Source organism: Sarcophilus harrisii, chromosome 2, assembly GCF_902635505.1.
Source record: "Sarcophilus harrisii chromosome 2, mSarHar1.11, whole genome shotgun sequence".
NCBI classification, from domain to species: Eukaryota; Metazoa; Chordata; class Mammalia; order Dasyuromorphia; family Dasyuridae; genus Sarcophilus; species Sarcophilus harrisii.
The window spans coordinates 585,371,938-585,388,272 of record NC_045427.1 but is presented as its reverse complement, the minus strand read 5'-3'; the positions used below and the strand labels follow the sequence as shown (position 1 = coordinate 585,388,272).

Sequence of the window (16,335 nt, the reverse complement as noted above, 5' to 3'; positions counted from 1 at the left end):
CGCCTCCGGAGCCGCCATATTTGTGGATGGGCTGGGGCTGGAGCGGGGCCCGAGAGCCCGCAGGGGCGGAGCGCCCGGGTAGGGTTGGCGTATGCCGCGGCGTACGCGCTGTCTCCACTGCGCTCGGCCCTGCCCCGGCCCGAGCGGTTCTAGGGTCTCTTGAAAGCCTCTCCCCTCCGCAGCTCTGTGACCGGTCCCGTCTCCCGCCGAGGAGCCCTGCCCCGTCCTAGGGTTTCAGCGGGGGCCGCCAGCCTGGCCGCCTTCTGCCATGTGCTGCAGCCCGAGGACGCACGAGTCATCCCAGACCAGGGCCGTGCCGCAGGCAGAGAAACCCGCTCTGGTGCTGCGCCTGGCTGCCCCCAACCTGGAGGAGGGCCCCTGGGTCTGGGAGGCCTCCGTCGAAGCAGCCCTTCCCAGCGAGCTCTCCCTCCCCGAGCCTCTCTCCGCTTCATCCTTCCCCAGTCCCATCTTACTCCCTGAGTCCTTGTCTCCAGCCCCACTTTTTTCTCCTCCCTTCTTTTAATCAATCCAGAACTCTTCATTAAACTCTACCAATCTAATCTATTACAGGTGACAACAGGAAAGGCAAAAACTTGCCTCTTCCCTCAAAGACCCCTCCTTCTAATACTTAAGATAGATATGCACCTCTGTATTTATATACAGATAAGCATACATAAAACATATATGTGTGTATATACAAGATATATTGTGGGAAGGCAGCTAAGTGGCATTTGTAAGTTCAAATGTGGTCTCAAACACTAGCTATGTGACACTAGTTTGCCTCAGTTTCTTCCATTCCAGTATCTTTGCCAAGAAAACCCCAAATAGTGTTGCAAAGAGTCAAATGGGACTGAACAAGGAATAGTATAGTGTATTAAGTCTATATTCACAGGTTTAGTATACTAAAGGTACATATACTTGGAAGTATATATTATATATAGTTGCTTTTAACATATACTATATATTTATATAGCAATATACGTATATAAAATTCTGCATAACAGTTGTAGTATAAATGAAAGTTAATCTCAGAGAGAAGATACTAGCAATAGGTGGAGCAGGAAAGGACTCCTGTAAACCAATCAATAAGTATTTATTAATCTCTTACTACTATGCCAGGCTCTGATTTAAGTTTTAAAATATAAATGAAAAAAGTTTTCATAGACCTAATTTCCCCTCCCTCAGCCGCTTCTCCTCTATGTCTTTCTGTCTCTGTCTCTCCCATCCTACTCTTTTTTTCTTTGTAGATAACAGATGACCTATCTTGCTTCTGCTACAATTTCTTCATATGTATTGGGACATGAACATCATCAAGAACAGACTCTAGATCCTTGTAAAACATTGCATTTATGCAGCACTTTTCTAATAAGGATTTAAGTGTGAGTTGAAAAAGTAACTACTATTAAGTAAAAAATTACCCACCAGTGTTAAAATTCAAAGTAAAATAAATTCTCAATAGATTGTATTCTTCTCCCCATGCATATATTCTCCTTGTACCCATTCAATCTTATATTTTTAGACGTTTCTAATTTAACAGAAATAGAAATGTTGCTATACATTTCCAGGATTAAGCATAAAATGATAAAATATTAGAACTAGAATGGGTCTTTGAAAAATCAGGAAAAATCAAGTGACTTGAACAAAAATATACAATTGTTAAGCTGCTAAATTTAAAGTATTGTGAATTCCCAGAATATTATATTTAGCCCTATGTTGTTATAAGGAGCTTTTTTTAAGGCTTTACTGATCGAAATATAAATTATTTTTAAAATTATGGTTAATATTTTGTTTTATTCATAATATCATGTGCCTTTCACAAGCAAGGACAATCACATCTCTTAATATCTTCAATACTATGATATGCTGTTTTCTGGTGAAAATGTTTTGTAAACATAGTCTGTACTAATCAGTCTACGGCATTGAATGTCAATGTTAAAATCAATGTGCAAAAAAAATCCTCTCCAAATTAAAAATGCTAGGTTTTATTAATTTCAAGAAAATCTGTCTTCTTGTAATTCATGAGCTGTCACTCTCTATTTTTATTTTCATTGAATATGATTTGGAAATGTGTTATCTACTCAACAGACAAGTATTTATTAATCACTCTTGGAGGGGAAAATAATTCATCTTTAGACATTACTAAATGACTTTACTCTGAAATCTCATTCTTTTTCTCTCTCCCTATTCCCTCCTTCCCTTCCCCACCTTTCCACCCAGTTATTCTTGAATTTGTTTTCAGGCTTTTTCCCTCAATTTTAAACCATGCCAGTGGTGTAGAACTGACTTCCAAGTATGACTGTTATAGAACAATTTGAACAATATTGAAGTTATGGTTTTAGCTTTGTTTTGTGGAGGCAAATAACTAGGAAAAATTATTCCTGGAGTTATAATTTTCAACTACATTCAGTAGTTCACTATACAAATGCCTGGCTGAGAAAGGACATAAAAGTAAATACCCTATTCTTTCTTACCCTTTGTGCTTTCTTTTTTGGTGCACAGCTACAATATTGAAGGTATATGTCTATTCATGTGGTAAGTTTTAATAGAATAAGATATTTAAAAGTAAATGTTTATAAAAAGTTATTTCTGAATTTTGAATTTCTAGGATTATACTAGAATGAGTAACAATACATCTCCCTACTTCTTTTTTTTTAAGACCTAATTAGTTTCATTATATGGAATTCTTCAGATATTTTGGAATTAATCTTTTATGTACTACAGTAAGCATAGTCAGTTCAATCTTCTTTCTGTGAGGAATGGTGGTGGAATGGGATGCCAGAGAACTGAAGATAGTTGAGAGAAAATGGTCTTAATTCATTTTTCACAGCTGTTCTGTCAGTATATTTCTAGGATTTTATTGTCTATTTGTGAGATTAGGTTGCTAGGAACAAGAAGGGACCACAGTGCTCACCTAATTACTCACTTAACAGAGAAGCATGATAAAAATCACAGTGCTATGGCAATTTTGCTATCATGCAAGCAGCTTTCCTGTGCATGAATTTTTCATTCAGGTGGTCTCATATTTCATTGTTGTGGATATTGACTCCATTGAAGTAGATCAGAAACTGTACTTCCATAGATGGTGGGTTTATGAGTTGCAGTGGCCAAAAAAATTCGCCATGAGGTATCTAATCACCTGTTGATGAATTCTTCCTGACTTGGCCTGCCTCATCCTCAGAAAAAAAAATATATATAGTCTATAATAACATTCACATTCCATTGCGATCCAAGGGCATAGTTTTTTAGAACCCAGGATCATCTTCATGCAATAATTAGGCATGAGAGCAGGATTTGGTAGGATAAATTTATCATTGCTCAAGAATCTTGATGTCAAGAATGCCCTGAGATTTCTGAATAATATGCTATACAATAATAATAGTTCATATGTACATAGCATTTTAAGGGTTTCAAAACACTTTAAAATTCACAACTATGAAGTCAATATGATTTTTATCCTCATTTCACAGAGAAGGAAATTGAAACTGAGAGTAACAAGTTGATTTGTTCAGTCACAAAATATGTGTGACAGGATTTGAATTCAACCTTGATTTGGAGTTTAACTTGAGTATCAGCTTTGAAATAAACAAATCAAAGGTCATATTCAAAAATCCAAGAATGGAACTGAAGGAAATTTTTCACTTGAATCCAGTCAAAATTTTGAATTCATAGAGACGATCTAAATTAATTATTCAATTATACACAAAGGAAAGCATCCCTAATTTTAGCTAATGAGAAATAGAGGAGGGAAATATGTCTGAATTAATGAAACCTACATTAAAAATATAGTTCCACTATTTCTCTCAGCTATGTGCCGTAATACCAACTAGGCTAAGTTTAATAGTTGCCAGATGTCCTGACAGCCCCACTAAGGAAAGCATATAATTAGCACATTGATTATACAATGTGTGACTATAAAAGAATGCTACTTATTTTTTTTTTTTTACAAACATGTCAGAGCTTATATATTCAAATGAGCATTGTTGTTCAAGGATATCTTTCTGGAAGCTACATACGACAATAGTGTTGCTATTGCTTAAAACATTTTTGGAATTTCCCTCAAAGCCTATGACACAATAAGAACAATTCCTTGTTGGAAGACGTAGTTAATTTTCTCTACATCACAATTCCTATCTTCAATCTTAATGATCATGTAGATGTCACTTTGAACTCCCAAGTTCATCATTTTCAACTTTCATTACTACTGTCTTTTTTATAAGCAGCTTCAAGGATTATACTGCCCTATACTTATTTTATCATGACCTAAAATTTGTCATCTCAAAGACTTTTGAAATTTCCCTCTCTGAGCATCATCTTACTTTTCCACATCTCCTTCTTAAACTCCTACTTCATCTACATCAAGAGCTCTAATTCCTCTATTCTTCCTTGTTTCTTCATTCTCCCCCATTCATGATCCCTTTTTACTAGACTCAGTTTCCTTTCTTCACAATTTTGACCCAAAAGTTAACCTGTTCAACTCTACATAGTTCTTCATCCTTGGTTTTCTTGCTCCCATCTCCTACTTTTCATTGCTGTTAATCCTTAACTATTGATTACCTTTACCATACCCCTTCTTTGATTTTGCTACTGGACTGTTAAAAGTTGTTGGAGAAAATCATGGAATCATACTTACTGGAGTCCACTACAGATTTATGTTATCTAATATCAGTTGTTTGTTCAGCTTTGTACAACAATTTTTCATTCTTCCCTAGTTTACTCTCTATCAAACTATTTGAAGCAGCTGCTTCAAACATGCTTATCTCTCAAGTTCCTAATGCCATCTTACTCTCCTCCATTTCATCAAATGTCCTCATCTCTTATTTCACTCAGAAAACTGACACTATCATAAGTTCAGTTGCCCAGACTTTTTTAATTCTTCCTTCACATCTCTTGCAACCATCTCTTTCTCTCTACCTTTTCTTTTTCAAAATTTATTTTATTTAGAAATATTTTGTTTTATCAGGCAAAGATCCAGCTTTCTACCTGCTCACCCCCACTCCCACCCTAATCTACCTCCATGAAAAAAAAAAGAAAAACAAAAACAAGATGTATCGTCAAAATAAAATTCCACATTGACCATGTCAAAAAGAAATTGTCTCATTTTACATTCTGAATTCTTTGCTTCTCTATCAGGAAGTGCACTATGTTTCATCATCAGTCCTCTGGAAACCTTACTGGACATTATACTTTTAAGAGTTCAGCAATCACATCGCATTTATGTACCCTAATTTGTTCATCCATTCTCCCTTTTATGGATATCCCATTTTTGCCACCTCAGAAAGATTTACAAAATTTGGGGGGCACCTTTACATTTGTTTTGCCTAAGACTAATCACTTACTTATTCTACCCTCCCTGCCCAGGATTTCTTTATCTACCAATAGTAACTCAAATTCAACATCTCTAAAATTGGAATTCATTATGTCCACCCACCATCCATTATATTCACCTTCCTTCTCAGAATTCCCATATCTTTATTGAGAGTACATCATTCTTCAAGTCATTCCTTTTCACAACTTCAAAATGACTTGACTCTTCCTTTTCTTTCATCTCCATATTCAGTCAATTGACAATTCTTATCTATCACCAAGCCTCTTGCATCTGTGAATGCACATCTAATTTATACTCTAATCATCTTGTACTCATTGCTTCTAGTCTTTTCTTTCCAAGGTATTCTCCATCAAACTCCCCAAATGATCTTTGGGGCCTAGTCTCGCAGCACAGCTGGACCTGGCCTTCACAAGCACAAGAGGTTCACTCAGTCCTCCGGGATTCAGACCTCAACTCAGTAAACATTTCGGGAGGTGAAAGTCTCTGGGATTCCAGCTGAGGCTCTAGCCACACCTCGCTAGCCAGAGGGATCCCCACTTGATATTTCTGCAGAGATAGCCTGGAAGTGTTTGTACTTCAAACAGGCTAATCCCCAGCCCAGAGTCTGTCTTTAAATCTTCCTGAGTTGTATCTGGAGGACCCCAGTTCTGCCCTAAGTCTTTTTGATTTTTCTCGAGTCTATGCTTGCACTGCAGCACAAATTTGTTCTATTTGTGGGGCAAATCTGGAGAGCTTGAAATTTACCAATCTACTCTGATATCTTTCCAGAATCCTCTGATTTAGTTTATTCTTTTCCCTGTCTTTCTCTGGTGCTCACTCAAAATTCTTGCTCCCAGAGAACTATTTAGAAAATTCCCTTTAATTCCTATTAAATTCTTGCTGTTGAGTTTATATCACTGAAAATACTATTGGAGAATCTACCCCAAATAATCACATAATAGTTGTGTGGAAATCTGAGTTGATTCCTCTCAAACTCACAGTCTTCTCTGATGAGCATGCAAATGAAATTAGAGTATATAAAAGACTAGGTGAAACAGACTCCTTAGTCTTAGTTTACATTTCTTCCTTTTATATCTTCTAGTAATGACATTTCTGGTCTCTTGTCCTATATGTTAAAATTAGCATTAATCTTGAAAGTCTACATGTACATTATAGCCAAACTAAACCACTTTGTATTTCTGAAATTTGTGCTTCTCTTACACCTCTGTGTCTGTCCAAGTTATCTCCCATCCTTCAAATGTACTACGGTTTCATCTCTGTCTTGTAGAAATTCCTTATCTTCTTTCTAAGACTCAACCAAATATAATTTGCTCTGTATTTTCCTTTCACACTTATCAATATTTTCTCCCACTTTAAGGCTAGAAGAACTGTGGAAGTTTATTTTTATATTATAGCTTTTTATTTACAAGATATATGCATGGGTAATTTTTCAGCATTGACCACTGCAAAATCTTTTTTTGCAACTTTTCCTCTTTCCCCCCATCCCTTCCCCCAGATGGCAGGTTGACCAATACATGTTAAATATGTTAAAGTATAAGTTAAATACAATATATGTATACATGTCCAAACAGTTATTTTGCTGTACAAAAAGAATTGAACTTTGAAATAGTGTACAATTAGTCTGAAGAAAATCAAAAATGCAGGTGGACAAAAATAGAGGGATGGTTCATAGTCATCTCCCAGAGTTCTTTTATTAGGTGTAGCTGGTTCAGTTCATTACTGCTCTATTGGAACTGATTTGGTTCATCTCATTGTTGAAGATGTCCAGGTCCATCAGAATTGATCATCATATAGTATTGTTGTTGAAGTATATAATGATCTTTTGGTCCTGCTCATTTCACTCAGCATCAGTTCGTGTAAGTCTCTCCAGGCCTTTCTGAAATCATCCTGTTGGTCATTTCTTACAGAACAATAATATTCCATAACATTCATATGCCACAATTTATTCAGCCATTCTCCAATTGAGGGGCATCCATTCAGTTTCCAGTTTCTGGCCACTACAAACAGGGCTGCCACAAACATTCTTGCACATACAGGTCCCTTTCCCTTCTTTAAGATTTCTTTGGGATATAAGCCCAGTTGTAACACTGCTGGATCAAAGGGTATGCACAGTTTGATAACTTTTTGAGCATGAACTATGGAAGTTTAAAGTAAGAAAAGGTATTGGGTTTTATCTCCATGTACCTCAGGCATTTCCCTAGGACTTTTCTTTTAGGTCAAAAATAGATTAGGTCTACTTTGGTGGAAGGAGTCTAGCAATGAGGTCACAGAGCCTTTACAAATCCTTGTATCATGGTATGTGAACCTTGTCAGTTGGTGCTGTATTTGGCAGAGATAGTATTTCTGAACCTACACCTAAAATTCATTCATATTCTCTGTTGCTGTCATCCAAAAAGCTTTCTTGCCAGATTCAATGACACCAATTGTTAGGTCTTTTATGTTTTGAAGTATGGTGAGTACATTTTAAGTAGTCATTACCTAGTGGAAAATTGCATTGCCTCCTCAAGTAGTCAACAGCAAATGCATAAATGAACTAGCAATTCCTTTAAATATTCAATTCTGAAAAATAGAAAGTCTTAATGCAAGCAAAAAACACCATCATTGCTATTTTACTCTGTCAATTATCTTATTTGGTATAATTCATATTCTCTCTTTCTGTCAACAAGTTCATTTTGAGGGAATGCTAAAAGTCATACTCAAATTATGAATAAACCTCCATGCTGACAGTTTTAAAAACATAAAAGAACTATACAAAGGAAAAGATTCTTTCTACAAAAAAGCCTTAACTTTAGAATGGGGACTCCACTCCAACAGGTGATCAGAACTCAACTTGAACATGAGGTTCAAGGTCAAAAAATATTTTGGAAAAATGAGCAATTAAAAAAAAAGAACTTGACTATAAAGAGCTATTGTGATGTAGAGGATAATAACACATAAACATAGGAGTAGAAAATGATGTTAAAAAAAAAAAAAAATGTATATATATATATATATATATATATATATATAAAACCTTGATTTTTTTTCATTTAAGCTATTAGACCTGCCTTAGTTTATTTATCTGTCAAATTAGGATAACAATGGATAGAGCACTAGTCCTGAAATCAGAAGGACCTGAGTTCAAATTCAGACTCAGACGCTTAACACTTACTATCTGTATAACCCTGGGCAAGTCACTTAACCCCAATTACCTTGCAAAATAATAATAATAATAATAATAAGACAAAACAAAATTGTAATCTGTAGCCTAGAACCAATTTCTGAATTTATACAAACCAGATTCAATTTTGGAGGTTTCTTATGAGTTATGCTTATTTTAGCTGAAAATTTAATATCTATGTGCCAAAAAAAGATATAAAGGACATTAACCCTGGATCCCATGTAAGCACAGGTTCACATTACAATGAAGATGTGAAAGCTTTATTGAACTCCACATAACAAGGAAAAACTTGTATCTGAGACCATAAGCAATCAAATCCATCCCTCTTTCCTTTCCAGTAGATCTTTCTCCTTCAGGAAACTAGTTTTTCAAACTTATAGTTCTAGATTGGAAAGTTGTAAAATATTTCTTGTCTAGAAACAAAGTGGAAGTTACTTTTCTATTTGTAGCCTATTTGTAGTGTTTAGTACAATGATTGGCACATAAAAACTTAAAATGGTTTTTCATTCATTGGTTCTTCATCATGGATTCATTGCTAATATAAGGGAGAAATTTCATTTACTTAGATAAGAGTAACTATTATTGTATGCCGCTGTATTAATAGAAATCCAAGCCACAGGGAAAAAAAATAAAACTGAACAACATAGATTAGAAAGAGAAAATTAGAAAGTAAAAAGGCATTAGTTTACAAACTAAAAGCCACTGTTCTAGGAAATACCACTAATTTCCCTGATCTAAAAAGGAGGCAGATTAATTCTAAATGTATAAAAATTCATAGGATCTCAAATCATGGAATATTTGGTTTCCTTGAACTATTTCTCTAACTTAATATGTCTTGTCCTACTTTAAGGAAGCTGTCCAATCCTGAGTTCCAATAAATTTGTAACATGAAAAAATGTTATCATGCATGTAACAAGATTCCGTACACATATTTCCATTCAGAAATTCCAAGGGTCTATGCTAGTTTCAGAATAGGTACTTCTTCCACTGATGCAGATCACACATAGTTATTTTCACCAAACTATTCATTACCTTCTAGCCAACTTGGTATTGAGTCTCAAATTAGACAGCTGTTCCTTGGACAGCAGACATATAATCTGTCACTAGGCCCATTTTTAAAGACCCTCCAACATAGAAGGACCCTTCAGAACTTGTATCCCTCTATGGACTTCAAGAATTCAGTGCCATCTCTAAACTATGATAAAATATCACATTAGGACTTTAGTGGAAGACTATTATAGCTCAAGAGTGAATAAAAACAAATGGGAAATCCAGGCAAAGGCAGATGGACCGGAAGCTTAGTTCTAAGTCTGTACATTTAAAAATTCTACATAGAAATTTCTCATTTTGAAAATTATACAAGATTTCTATGTAACATAGACATTCTATCTCCTTTGCAGTACGCCACCATTCTGACATAGCTTAATTTGTTCTTTGAGCCTTTTGAACTGTTGCAGATGGTAGAAAGAGAAAACTGGAACAGGAATAGGAACCATTCTCAGAATTTGAACATTGTAGTGCCTGAGAGAATGACATTAATCCTTTGGCCATTTCCAGGACAGGCATGTATTCATGTAGATCCAGAAACAGAAGTCCTGAGATGCTGGGGGAATGATCCTGTGTTCTGTTTGCTCATGTAATGGTGACCATCAGAATTCTCACTAAAGTTTCCTTGGTATTCTCTAATCTGCTCATGAATTAATTATCTGCACCCAGCTTGTGTTTTATGAGAGGATGAGTGGTCTATTATAAAACATTAAACTTTGGGGTTATCTATTTCATGCTGTGAATGAAAGATGAGTTCTAGCCAAAAATGGGGTTCTATCTTTAAATGTGTTATCTTTGTTACATGGAATTAATGCAGCTGATTATACTACACATTTCCTAATTTAACTAACTTCTGTCTTTAAATTACAGTAATGAGTTAAGGTAGAAAAATAAAGCATAAAAATAAGGTAGAAAAAGAGAAGATAAAGGAAGGGGGTGTGGTTTAGTTGGCAAAGCCTGAGCTAGAGGTTGAATGAATCAAACTTCTACTACAGATAAAAATTTAGGATATAATAATGATATTTCAATACATGGTGGAGTGCTGCTTGATTGAAAGTCATTGGCACTGGTGCCCTGATTGTGAACAGAAGACAGACTGCTATACTTGATATCCTTGTTAGATGGTTAACACAGGCTCTATTTACCTCCCAGAGCACTTAAGGATAATATATAGTTGCAACATGTGTCATGAAGGATCCAAATGTAGGAAATATTCTCTATAAATTATAAGGGCCTCTAGATGCTCTTGTATGCAGATAATGTGCTGATTGCATCCAATCCTACATTGCTAAAGCGCCTATTCTATGAAATAAAAAAATATAATTACATCCTAATGAAAAACCAAATGAATGGAAAATGCCTATTGTTGAAGCTACAGTATGCAGTTAAATAGCCATTCCATTAAATTAGTCTATCAGTAAATATATCTGGAACAAACACTGAACTTGGCTGAGAACTGGGTAGAAAGAAGAAAGTAAGCTGTATTGAATTTGGAATTATATAATCCTTTTATTGCTTCCAAGTTGCCTTTCTTTGCAAAAACTCATCTTTTAAAAACCAGTTTCTTCTGGTGATGTATGGCAGTGAACCATAGTACACCACAGTCTTCAGTGAATCAAAGTTGTGAATGACTCAGAGGAAAATTCAGATACTTGTGGCAGGAATAAATAGGCTAAAATACGTTACCAGTGGTTAACATGGAAGAAGTAGGATAAGGTTATATGCAATTAGAAAAGGAGGTGGGCTGGCAAGAGCAAGGAGATAACAGATGGACAGCCCAAGTGTTGGGATGCTATTTATGAAATATGAAGACAACAAAAGGAAGGCCTTCAGAACATTGGGTAGATTTCCAGGGAGAGTTTATGAGAATTTATGGGCAAAAGTATCACTAGCTGATCAGATATGGATGAGTTGTGATCTGTAATGTTGGAGGGAATATCTACATCAATAAGACCATAATCCCTTAAAACAACTGTGCTAAACCCTGTTCTGCTATTGGTGTGAAGATTAATCATATAAATGATAATGCATTTTGAAAATTTGAAAGTGTCACTGTGATCATGAAGCTATTATATAACAGAGTAATGGCTTTACAGTCAGACTCAAATCCTGCTTTTGCTAATGTATGAAAATGGACAGGTAATTTAATTTCCCTTGACATCAGGATATTTATATATCCACTGAGAGTTATGGATCAGATGACCTCTAAAAATCCCTTTTAGCTCTAAATTTCACAATTAATGCAAAGATACTATTTATATTCATATGTCATTTTCAAAAAACTTGGTTGGGGAAAATATTTAAATATTGATGAAAATTCAGTTAGAAAATACAAATACAACATGAGAAATGGGGTACTCACTTTAAAAAAAAATTTATTCTCTTATCTATCTAGTGTTGGAATTTTGGTATGTATGGTAATCTTGATCATATTGCCCTCTAGTGGTTTTGTAGGGTATAATATGAAACAACAATCATAATTATACAACTTCTCAAATAGTATTTTTCATTAGAAATTCACAGGTTTTTCTAATATCTAATTTTCTGATCTTTATTTTGAATCATACACTATTTCACATATTTATGATAAATAAATAGGTAAGTAAATGAATGAATAAATAAGTATAAACAAACATAAATAAGTCAAATAAACAAATAAACCGGATCCAAGGTGCATTAGTGACTTTAGTGACTTGCTTGGTATCATATAGTAAATAGAGAAATCCAGGACTAGGATCTTGATCATAGGAGCAATGAAAAAGTCATTTCAGTCCAGTTGCCTCATTTTACAGTTAAGGATACTATGTCATGGTGTACTGTCAAATGTTTAACAACTGGTTCTCAAAAAAAAAATTATGCCCTGAGACACTTTTAAATTGAATATATATTATTAATATTTAAGTCAGGATATGATTAACAAAACAATATCTTTTTCATTTGTAGTGCTTACTGATTTCTGAGGTGTAAACGCAGACACTGAAAATTTATGACAGTGAAGCTTTTCAAAACTTAGAAAAACTGGCACTTGAGTCTCAAAAGGTTCCTGAATCTCAGAAAGCTAAGGTACTAGTTCAAGGTAACACAGAATTCAGAACCAAGTGTTCTGACTTCAAACCCATTGTAGTATTCTTTCACTCACCTGGCCTTCACTTCCAGGCCAATGCTCACATTTTAGTTATATGACCTAATGTTTTGATCTGTTCCACTAACAGGTTAGTGGAAATTATACTTGGGGGCAAGTAAAGTCTTGAAGTACTGTCCAATTACATTATGGGAGATATTTGCATATTCCTGTGCATATAATTGGCCCTGTACATTTTTATTGTTTTATTTATTTTATATTTCTTTAAAAATATTTTTTCAGGTTTCCCTGTACTTGTAGGATTGTGGAAGAATGTGTATAGAAGTCAATGAGTAGTCTGATTTAGCTGAAGTAGAGTCTGAGACAATAATGGAAAAATTAGGATGGTAGAATATGGATTGTCTTGGATGCTGGGCTAAATTTATTTAGTAGGCACTTAGTAACCACTGAAAAATTTTTTAGCAGAACAACATGGCAAGATTTACACATAAAGATAATTAATTGCTCTGATAGCAGTGAGAAGGATAGAAGGAAGAAAGAATGGAGAAAGACCTGTTAAGTGGCTACTGAGTCCAGAGGATAATAAATCGGATGTTTGCTAGTGAATTGTTAGTAGTGGGGATAAAGAAAAAATGGATAGCACAGATCTAACTGGACATGACTACTAAATAAGTATGAGGTGAGAGAGAGAGAGTCCAAGATAACATTAAGGTACAAAACATACTACATGTTTGTAAGTTATATCAGGAGCCCTCCAAGAAAAAAAGAAGCCAGGAGGGGGAGCAATTTGGGGAAGGGAAGAAATAATCAGTTTTGTCATGTATAGTTTGAGGTACTTGTGAGACATCTCTTGTAGGCACTAGAATATGGGTTGGAGATGAAGAGATAGATCAGTGAGGAAGATGAAGATTTGGGAGTTATCTGCACAGAGGTGATAGTTGAAGCAACAGGAGTAAATAAATTTGTAAAACAATAGCACATAGAGATAAGAGCAAGAGGTCAGGGTCAGAACTTTGGGAAGTGACAATATGAAGGGGTGATAAAAAGGAGCCACTAAAGATAACATGATAAACAGAAGGACAGGCAGAAATCTGGTGTATTGGCAAATGTTTGACAACTGGTTCTCCAAAACAAAAATTATGCCCTAAAACACTTTTAAATTGAATGTACATTATTAATATTTTCTTAAGTCTAGAGACAATTGACAAAACAAGGCTAGGAAGATGCAGTGTCTCAAACTAGGAACTGTGAGAACATTCAGGTATAAGAGAATAAGAGAGTAGTCAAGACTCTAGAGAAAACAGGGGGATGAGAACATAGGATCAGAAGGAGAGTTGAGAAAGGAAGGCAGAATGGTTTTGAATGCTGACTTTACGGACAACCCATTTAAGTACTCTGCCCTCACTTCCTCATTTGTAAAATGGAAAGGACATCTGTATTACATCATGGGAAATCATTTCATAAGTCTTAAAGCACCGTATAAATGGAGGGGTTCTTTTGGAACTATTGGTGTTTTTTAGTCTAAATCTATGATTATAAAGGGAATTCCCACCACATAAATTCCCTCCATCATTGCCAATTTGTAATTTTTCTGTACCTTATATTTGTAGAGAGTTGCCTGGGGGCAGTGAGAGGTTAGGCAATCTGCCAGTAGTCACACAGCTGCTACACATCTTTGGGAAGATTTAAACCTAGTCTTCCTAACTCCATGATCAGACCAAATCCATTATATAGCAAGCCTCTTGTAAGTTATTGTGATGTTATATGTTTATACTGTCATCTTCCATGACGATAAAAGGTTGTACATTTCTTGAGGGGAAAAAAACCATGGCCTTTTTCCCCTGTGACTCCACACAACTGGTGAAATGTTTTCAGTGCTCTGTGAGCAGTGGACACTGCTAATAATGTTGACTGCTGAAGGAAAAAAAGATGAGAATTTGTATCCTCAGTATAATTGTGGAATTGCTGATTTATGGAAATTATCCTTGAATGAACAGGGGCTTTGGTGTGAGTCTCAAAAATTTATTATCAGTTAACTTGCCCAGATTGCAATTTTTTTTTCCCTTGCTGAACTTAAAGTTCTCTTTTACTGAAGGTAATATAGGAAAGCAGCTTACTACAGCAGTGTTTCCCTTTTGGCTTTACATATTTAATATGAAGTTAAATCACCCAAATTCCTAAACTTGATTTTTTTTTTCCATAGAGGAAATCATCATTTATGGAGTCATCAGTGCCAATAAAAATTCCCATGAACAGATGTTCCTTTGTATTGCCCCCTCTGAAGAAATGATAGCATTGTCTAGAAAAACAAAGGCCATCCAAGAAAATGGAAAATGGGCTTACATGTTTGTTATGCTATAATAACAGTTTATAATTAAAGCTTTCTTTGCTAGAGATCATTATTCCTTCCTTCCTCCTTTGTTCTATTCTTGCACTCTTATTTATTCACTAGTCAGGATTGTCTTGGATTAAATCCCACATTTACTTTGCTGACAAGGGGAGTTCCAAAAAGTCAGCTTGCCAATTATGAGATAAGTAAGCACACATGAGATGATGAACAGGCTTCTGAGACATTATGGAAAATAGAGCTATGTTGAGAGATGAGCTGCAGAATGTTTTTCCCTCCCTTATTTGGGCATGGGTGAATTCACATCTTCCTTCCCCAGCCTTGATTCTTGGCATAAGCAGCCAATATATTTACATTTTTAGTCTTTTTCTTGAATGTTTGGTGTGTGTGAAACTTTCCCTCCAAAGATAATTTTAGCATGGAGAAGGCATTAAATGGCTTCAAATGCTTACAAGTTTCAACACACAAAGTCAGAGCTGTTGAGAGTGTTAGAACTAGGGATCATCTCTTCCAATCTAATCATTTTACAGGTGTGGAAAATGAAGTCTAGAAAGGGGAAGTGACTAGCCGATAGTTAAAATTATTGCATGAGACTTTGTGTGACACAATGGAAAGAACATTGACTCTGCAGTTAAAAGATCACTTTCACATCCCAGACCTGCCATTTGCAACCTGTATAACTGGGCCTCAGTTTCCAAATCTGTAGAATGAGAGAGTTGGATCAAGTGATCTTAAAGGTCCTTTTTTCCTCCTCTAAATCTATGGTTTTAAATAAGTGGAGACTTGGAATTCAAACTAGGTGTTACCATGCCAAATCCAGCAGTCTTTCCAGTATAACATACTGCCAACTTCCCAGAAAACAAAAGTGGTTTCAAATCCCGTGATTATATTAGTTGTATGTTTCTTTTAAATGCTAATGGAAAAACTCCCTTTGACATTAAAATGCAAACACATTAACATGTGGGCTATAAATATGGGAGTAAAGAACACTACAGCAAATTCCCTGGAGAAAATCCCTCTCTTTTTCCTCCCACCTTCCTTCCTTGTCTTTCTTCTTTCTTTAACTCCTAGACTCTTGTAATTTTAGAGCTGGAGGGAAGTTTAAGTTTTAGACTTAAAGGAAAAGGGAGCAATTAAAAAAAAATACCCTGGCCAGTTTACCTATAATAGGGATAAGCAACAAACCTAAGAGTTCATTGGTTTAGAGAAATCCCAGTCAAGAAAACTCTCTTTACCAGTTCAGGTCAGCACTTCCTCTATAATTTATAGTTTTCCTAACTGTTTGGGGTCTCAGACTCAGGATATCAGAGGCAGGACTTCTTCTTAATTCTAAGACCAATTTTTCAGCCATGACACTACACTGACTTTCCCAG

At 35.5% G+C, this 16,335-nt stretch overlaps 1 long non-coding RNA gene across 2 annotated transcripts; it reads left to right on the top strand.

The window, feature by feature from the left end:
- Positions 1–5: 5 nt before the first annotated feature.
- On the top strand, positions 6–15,005 carry LOC116421910. Of its 2 annotated transcripts, XR_004232503.1 has the most exons (4): positions 16–78; positions 1,248–1,379; positions 12,477–12,596; positions 14,819–15,005. It is a non-coding gene; the product is annotated as an uncharacterized LOC116421910 (long non-coding RNA). The 2 variants fall into 2 exon arrangements; XR_004232504.1 differs by lacking the exon at positions 1,248–1,379 and having other exon boundaries at positions 6–78.
- Positions 15,006–16,335: the final 1,330 nt, after the last annotated feature.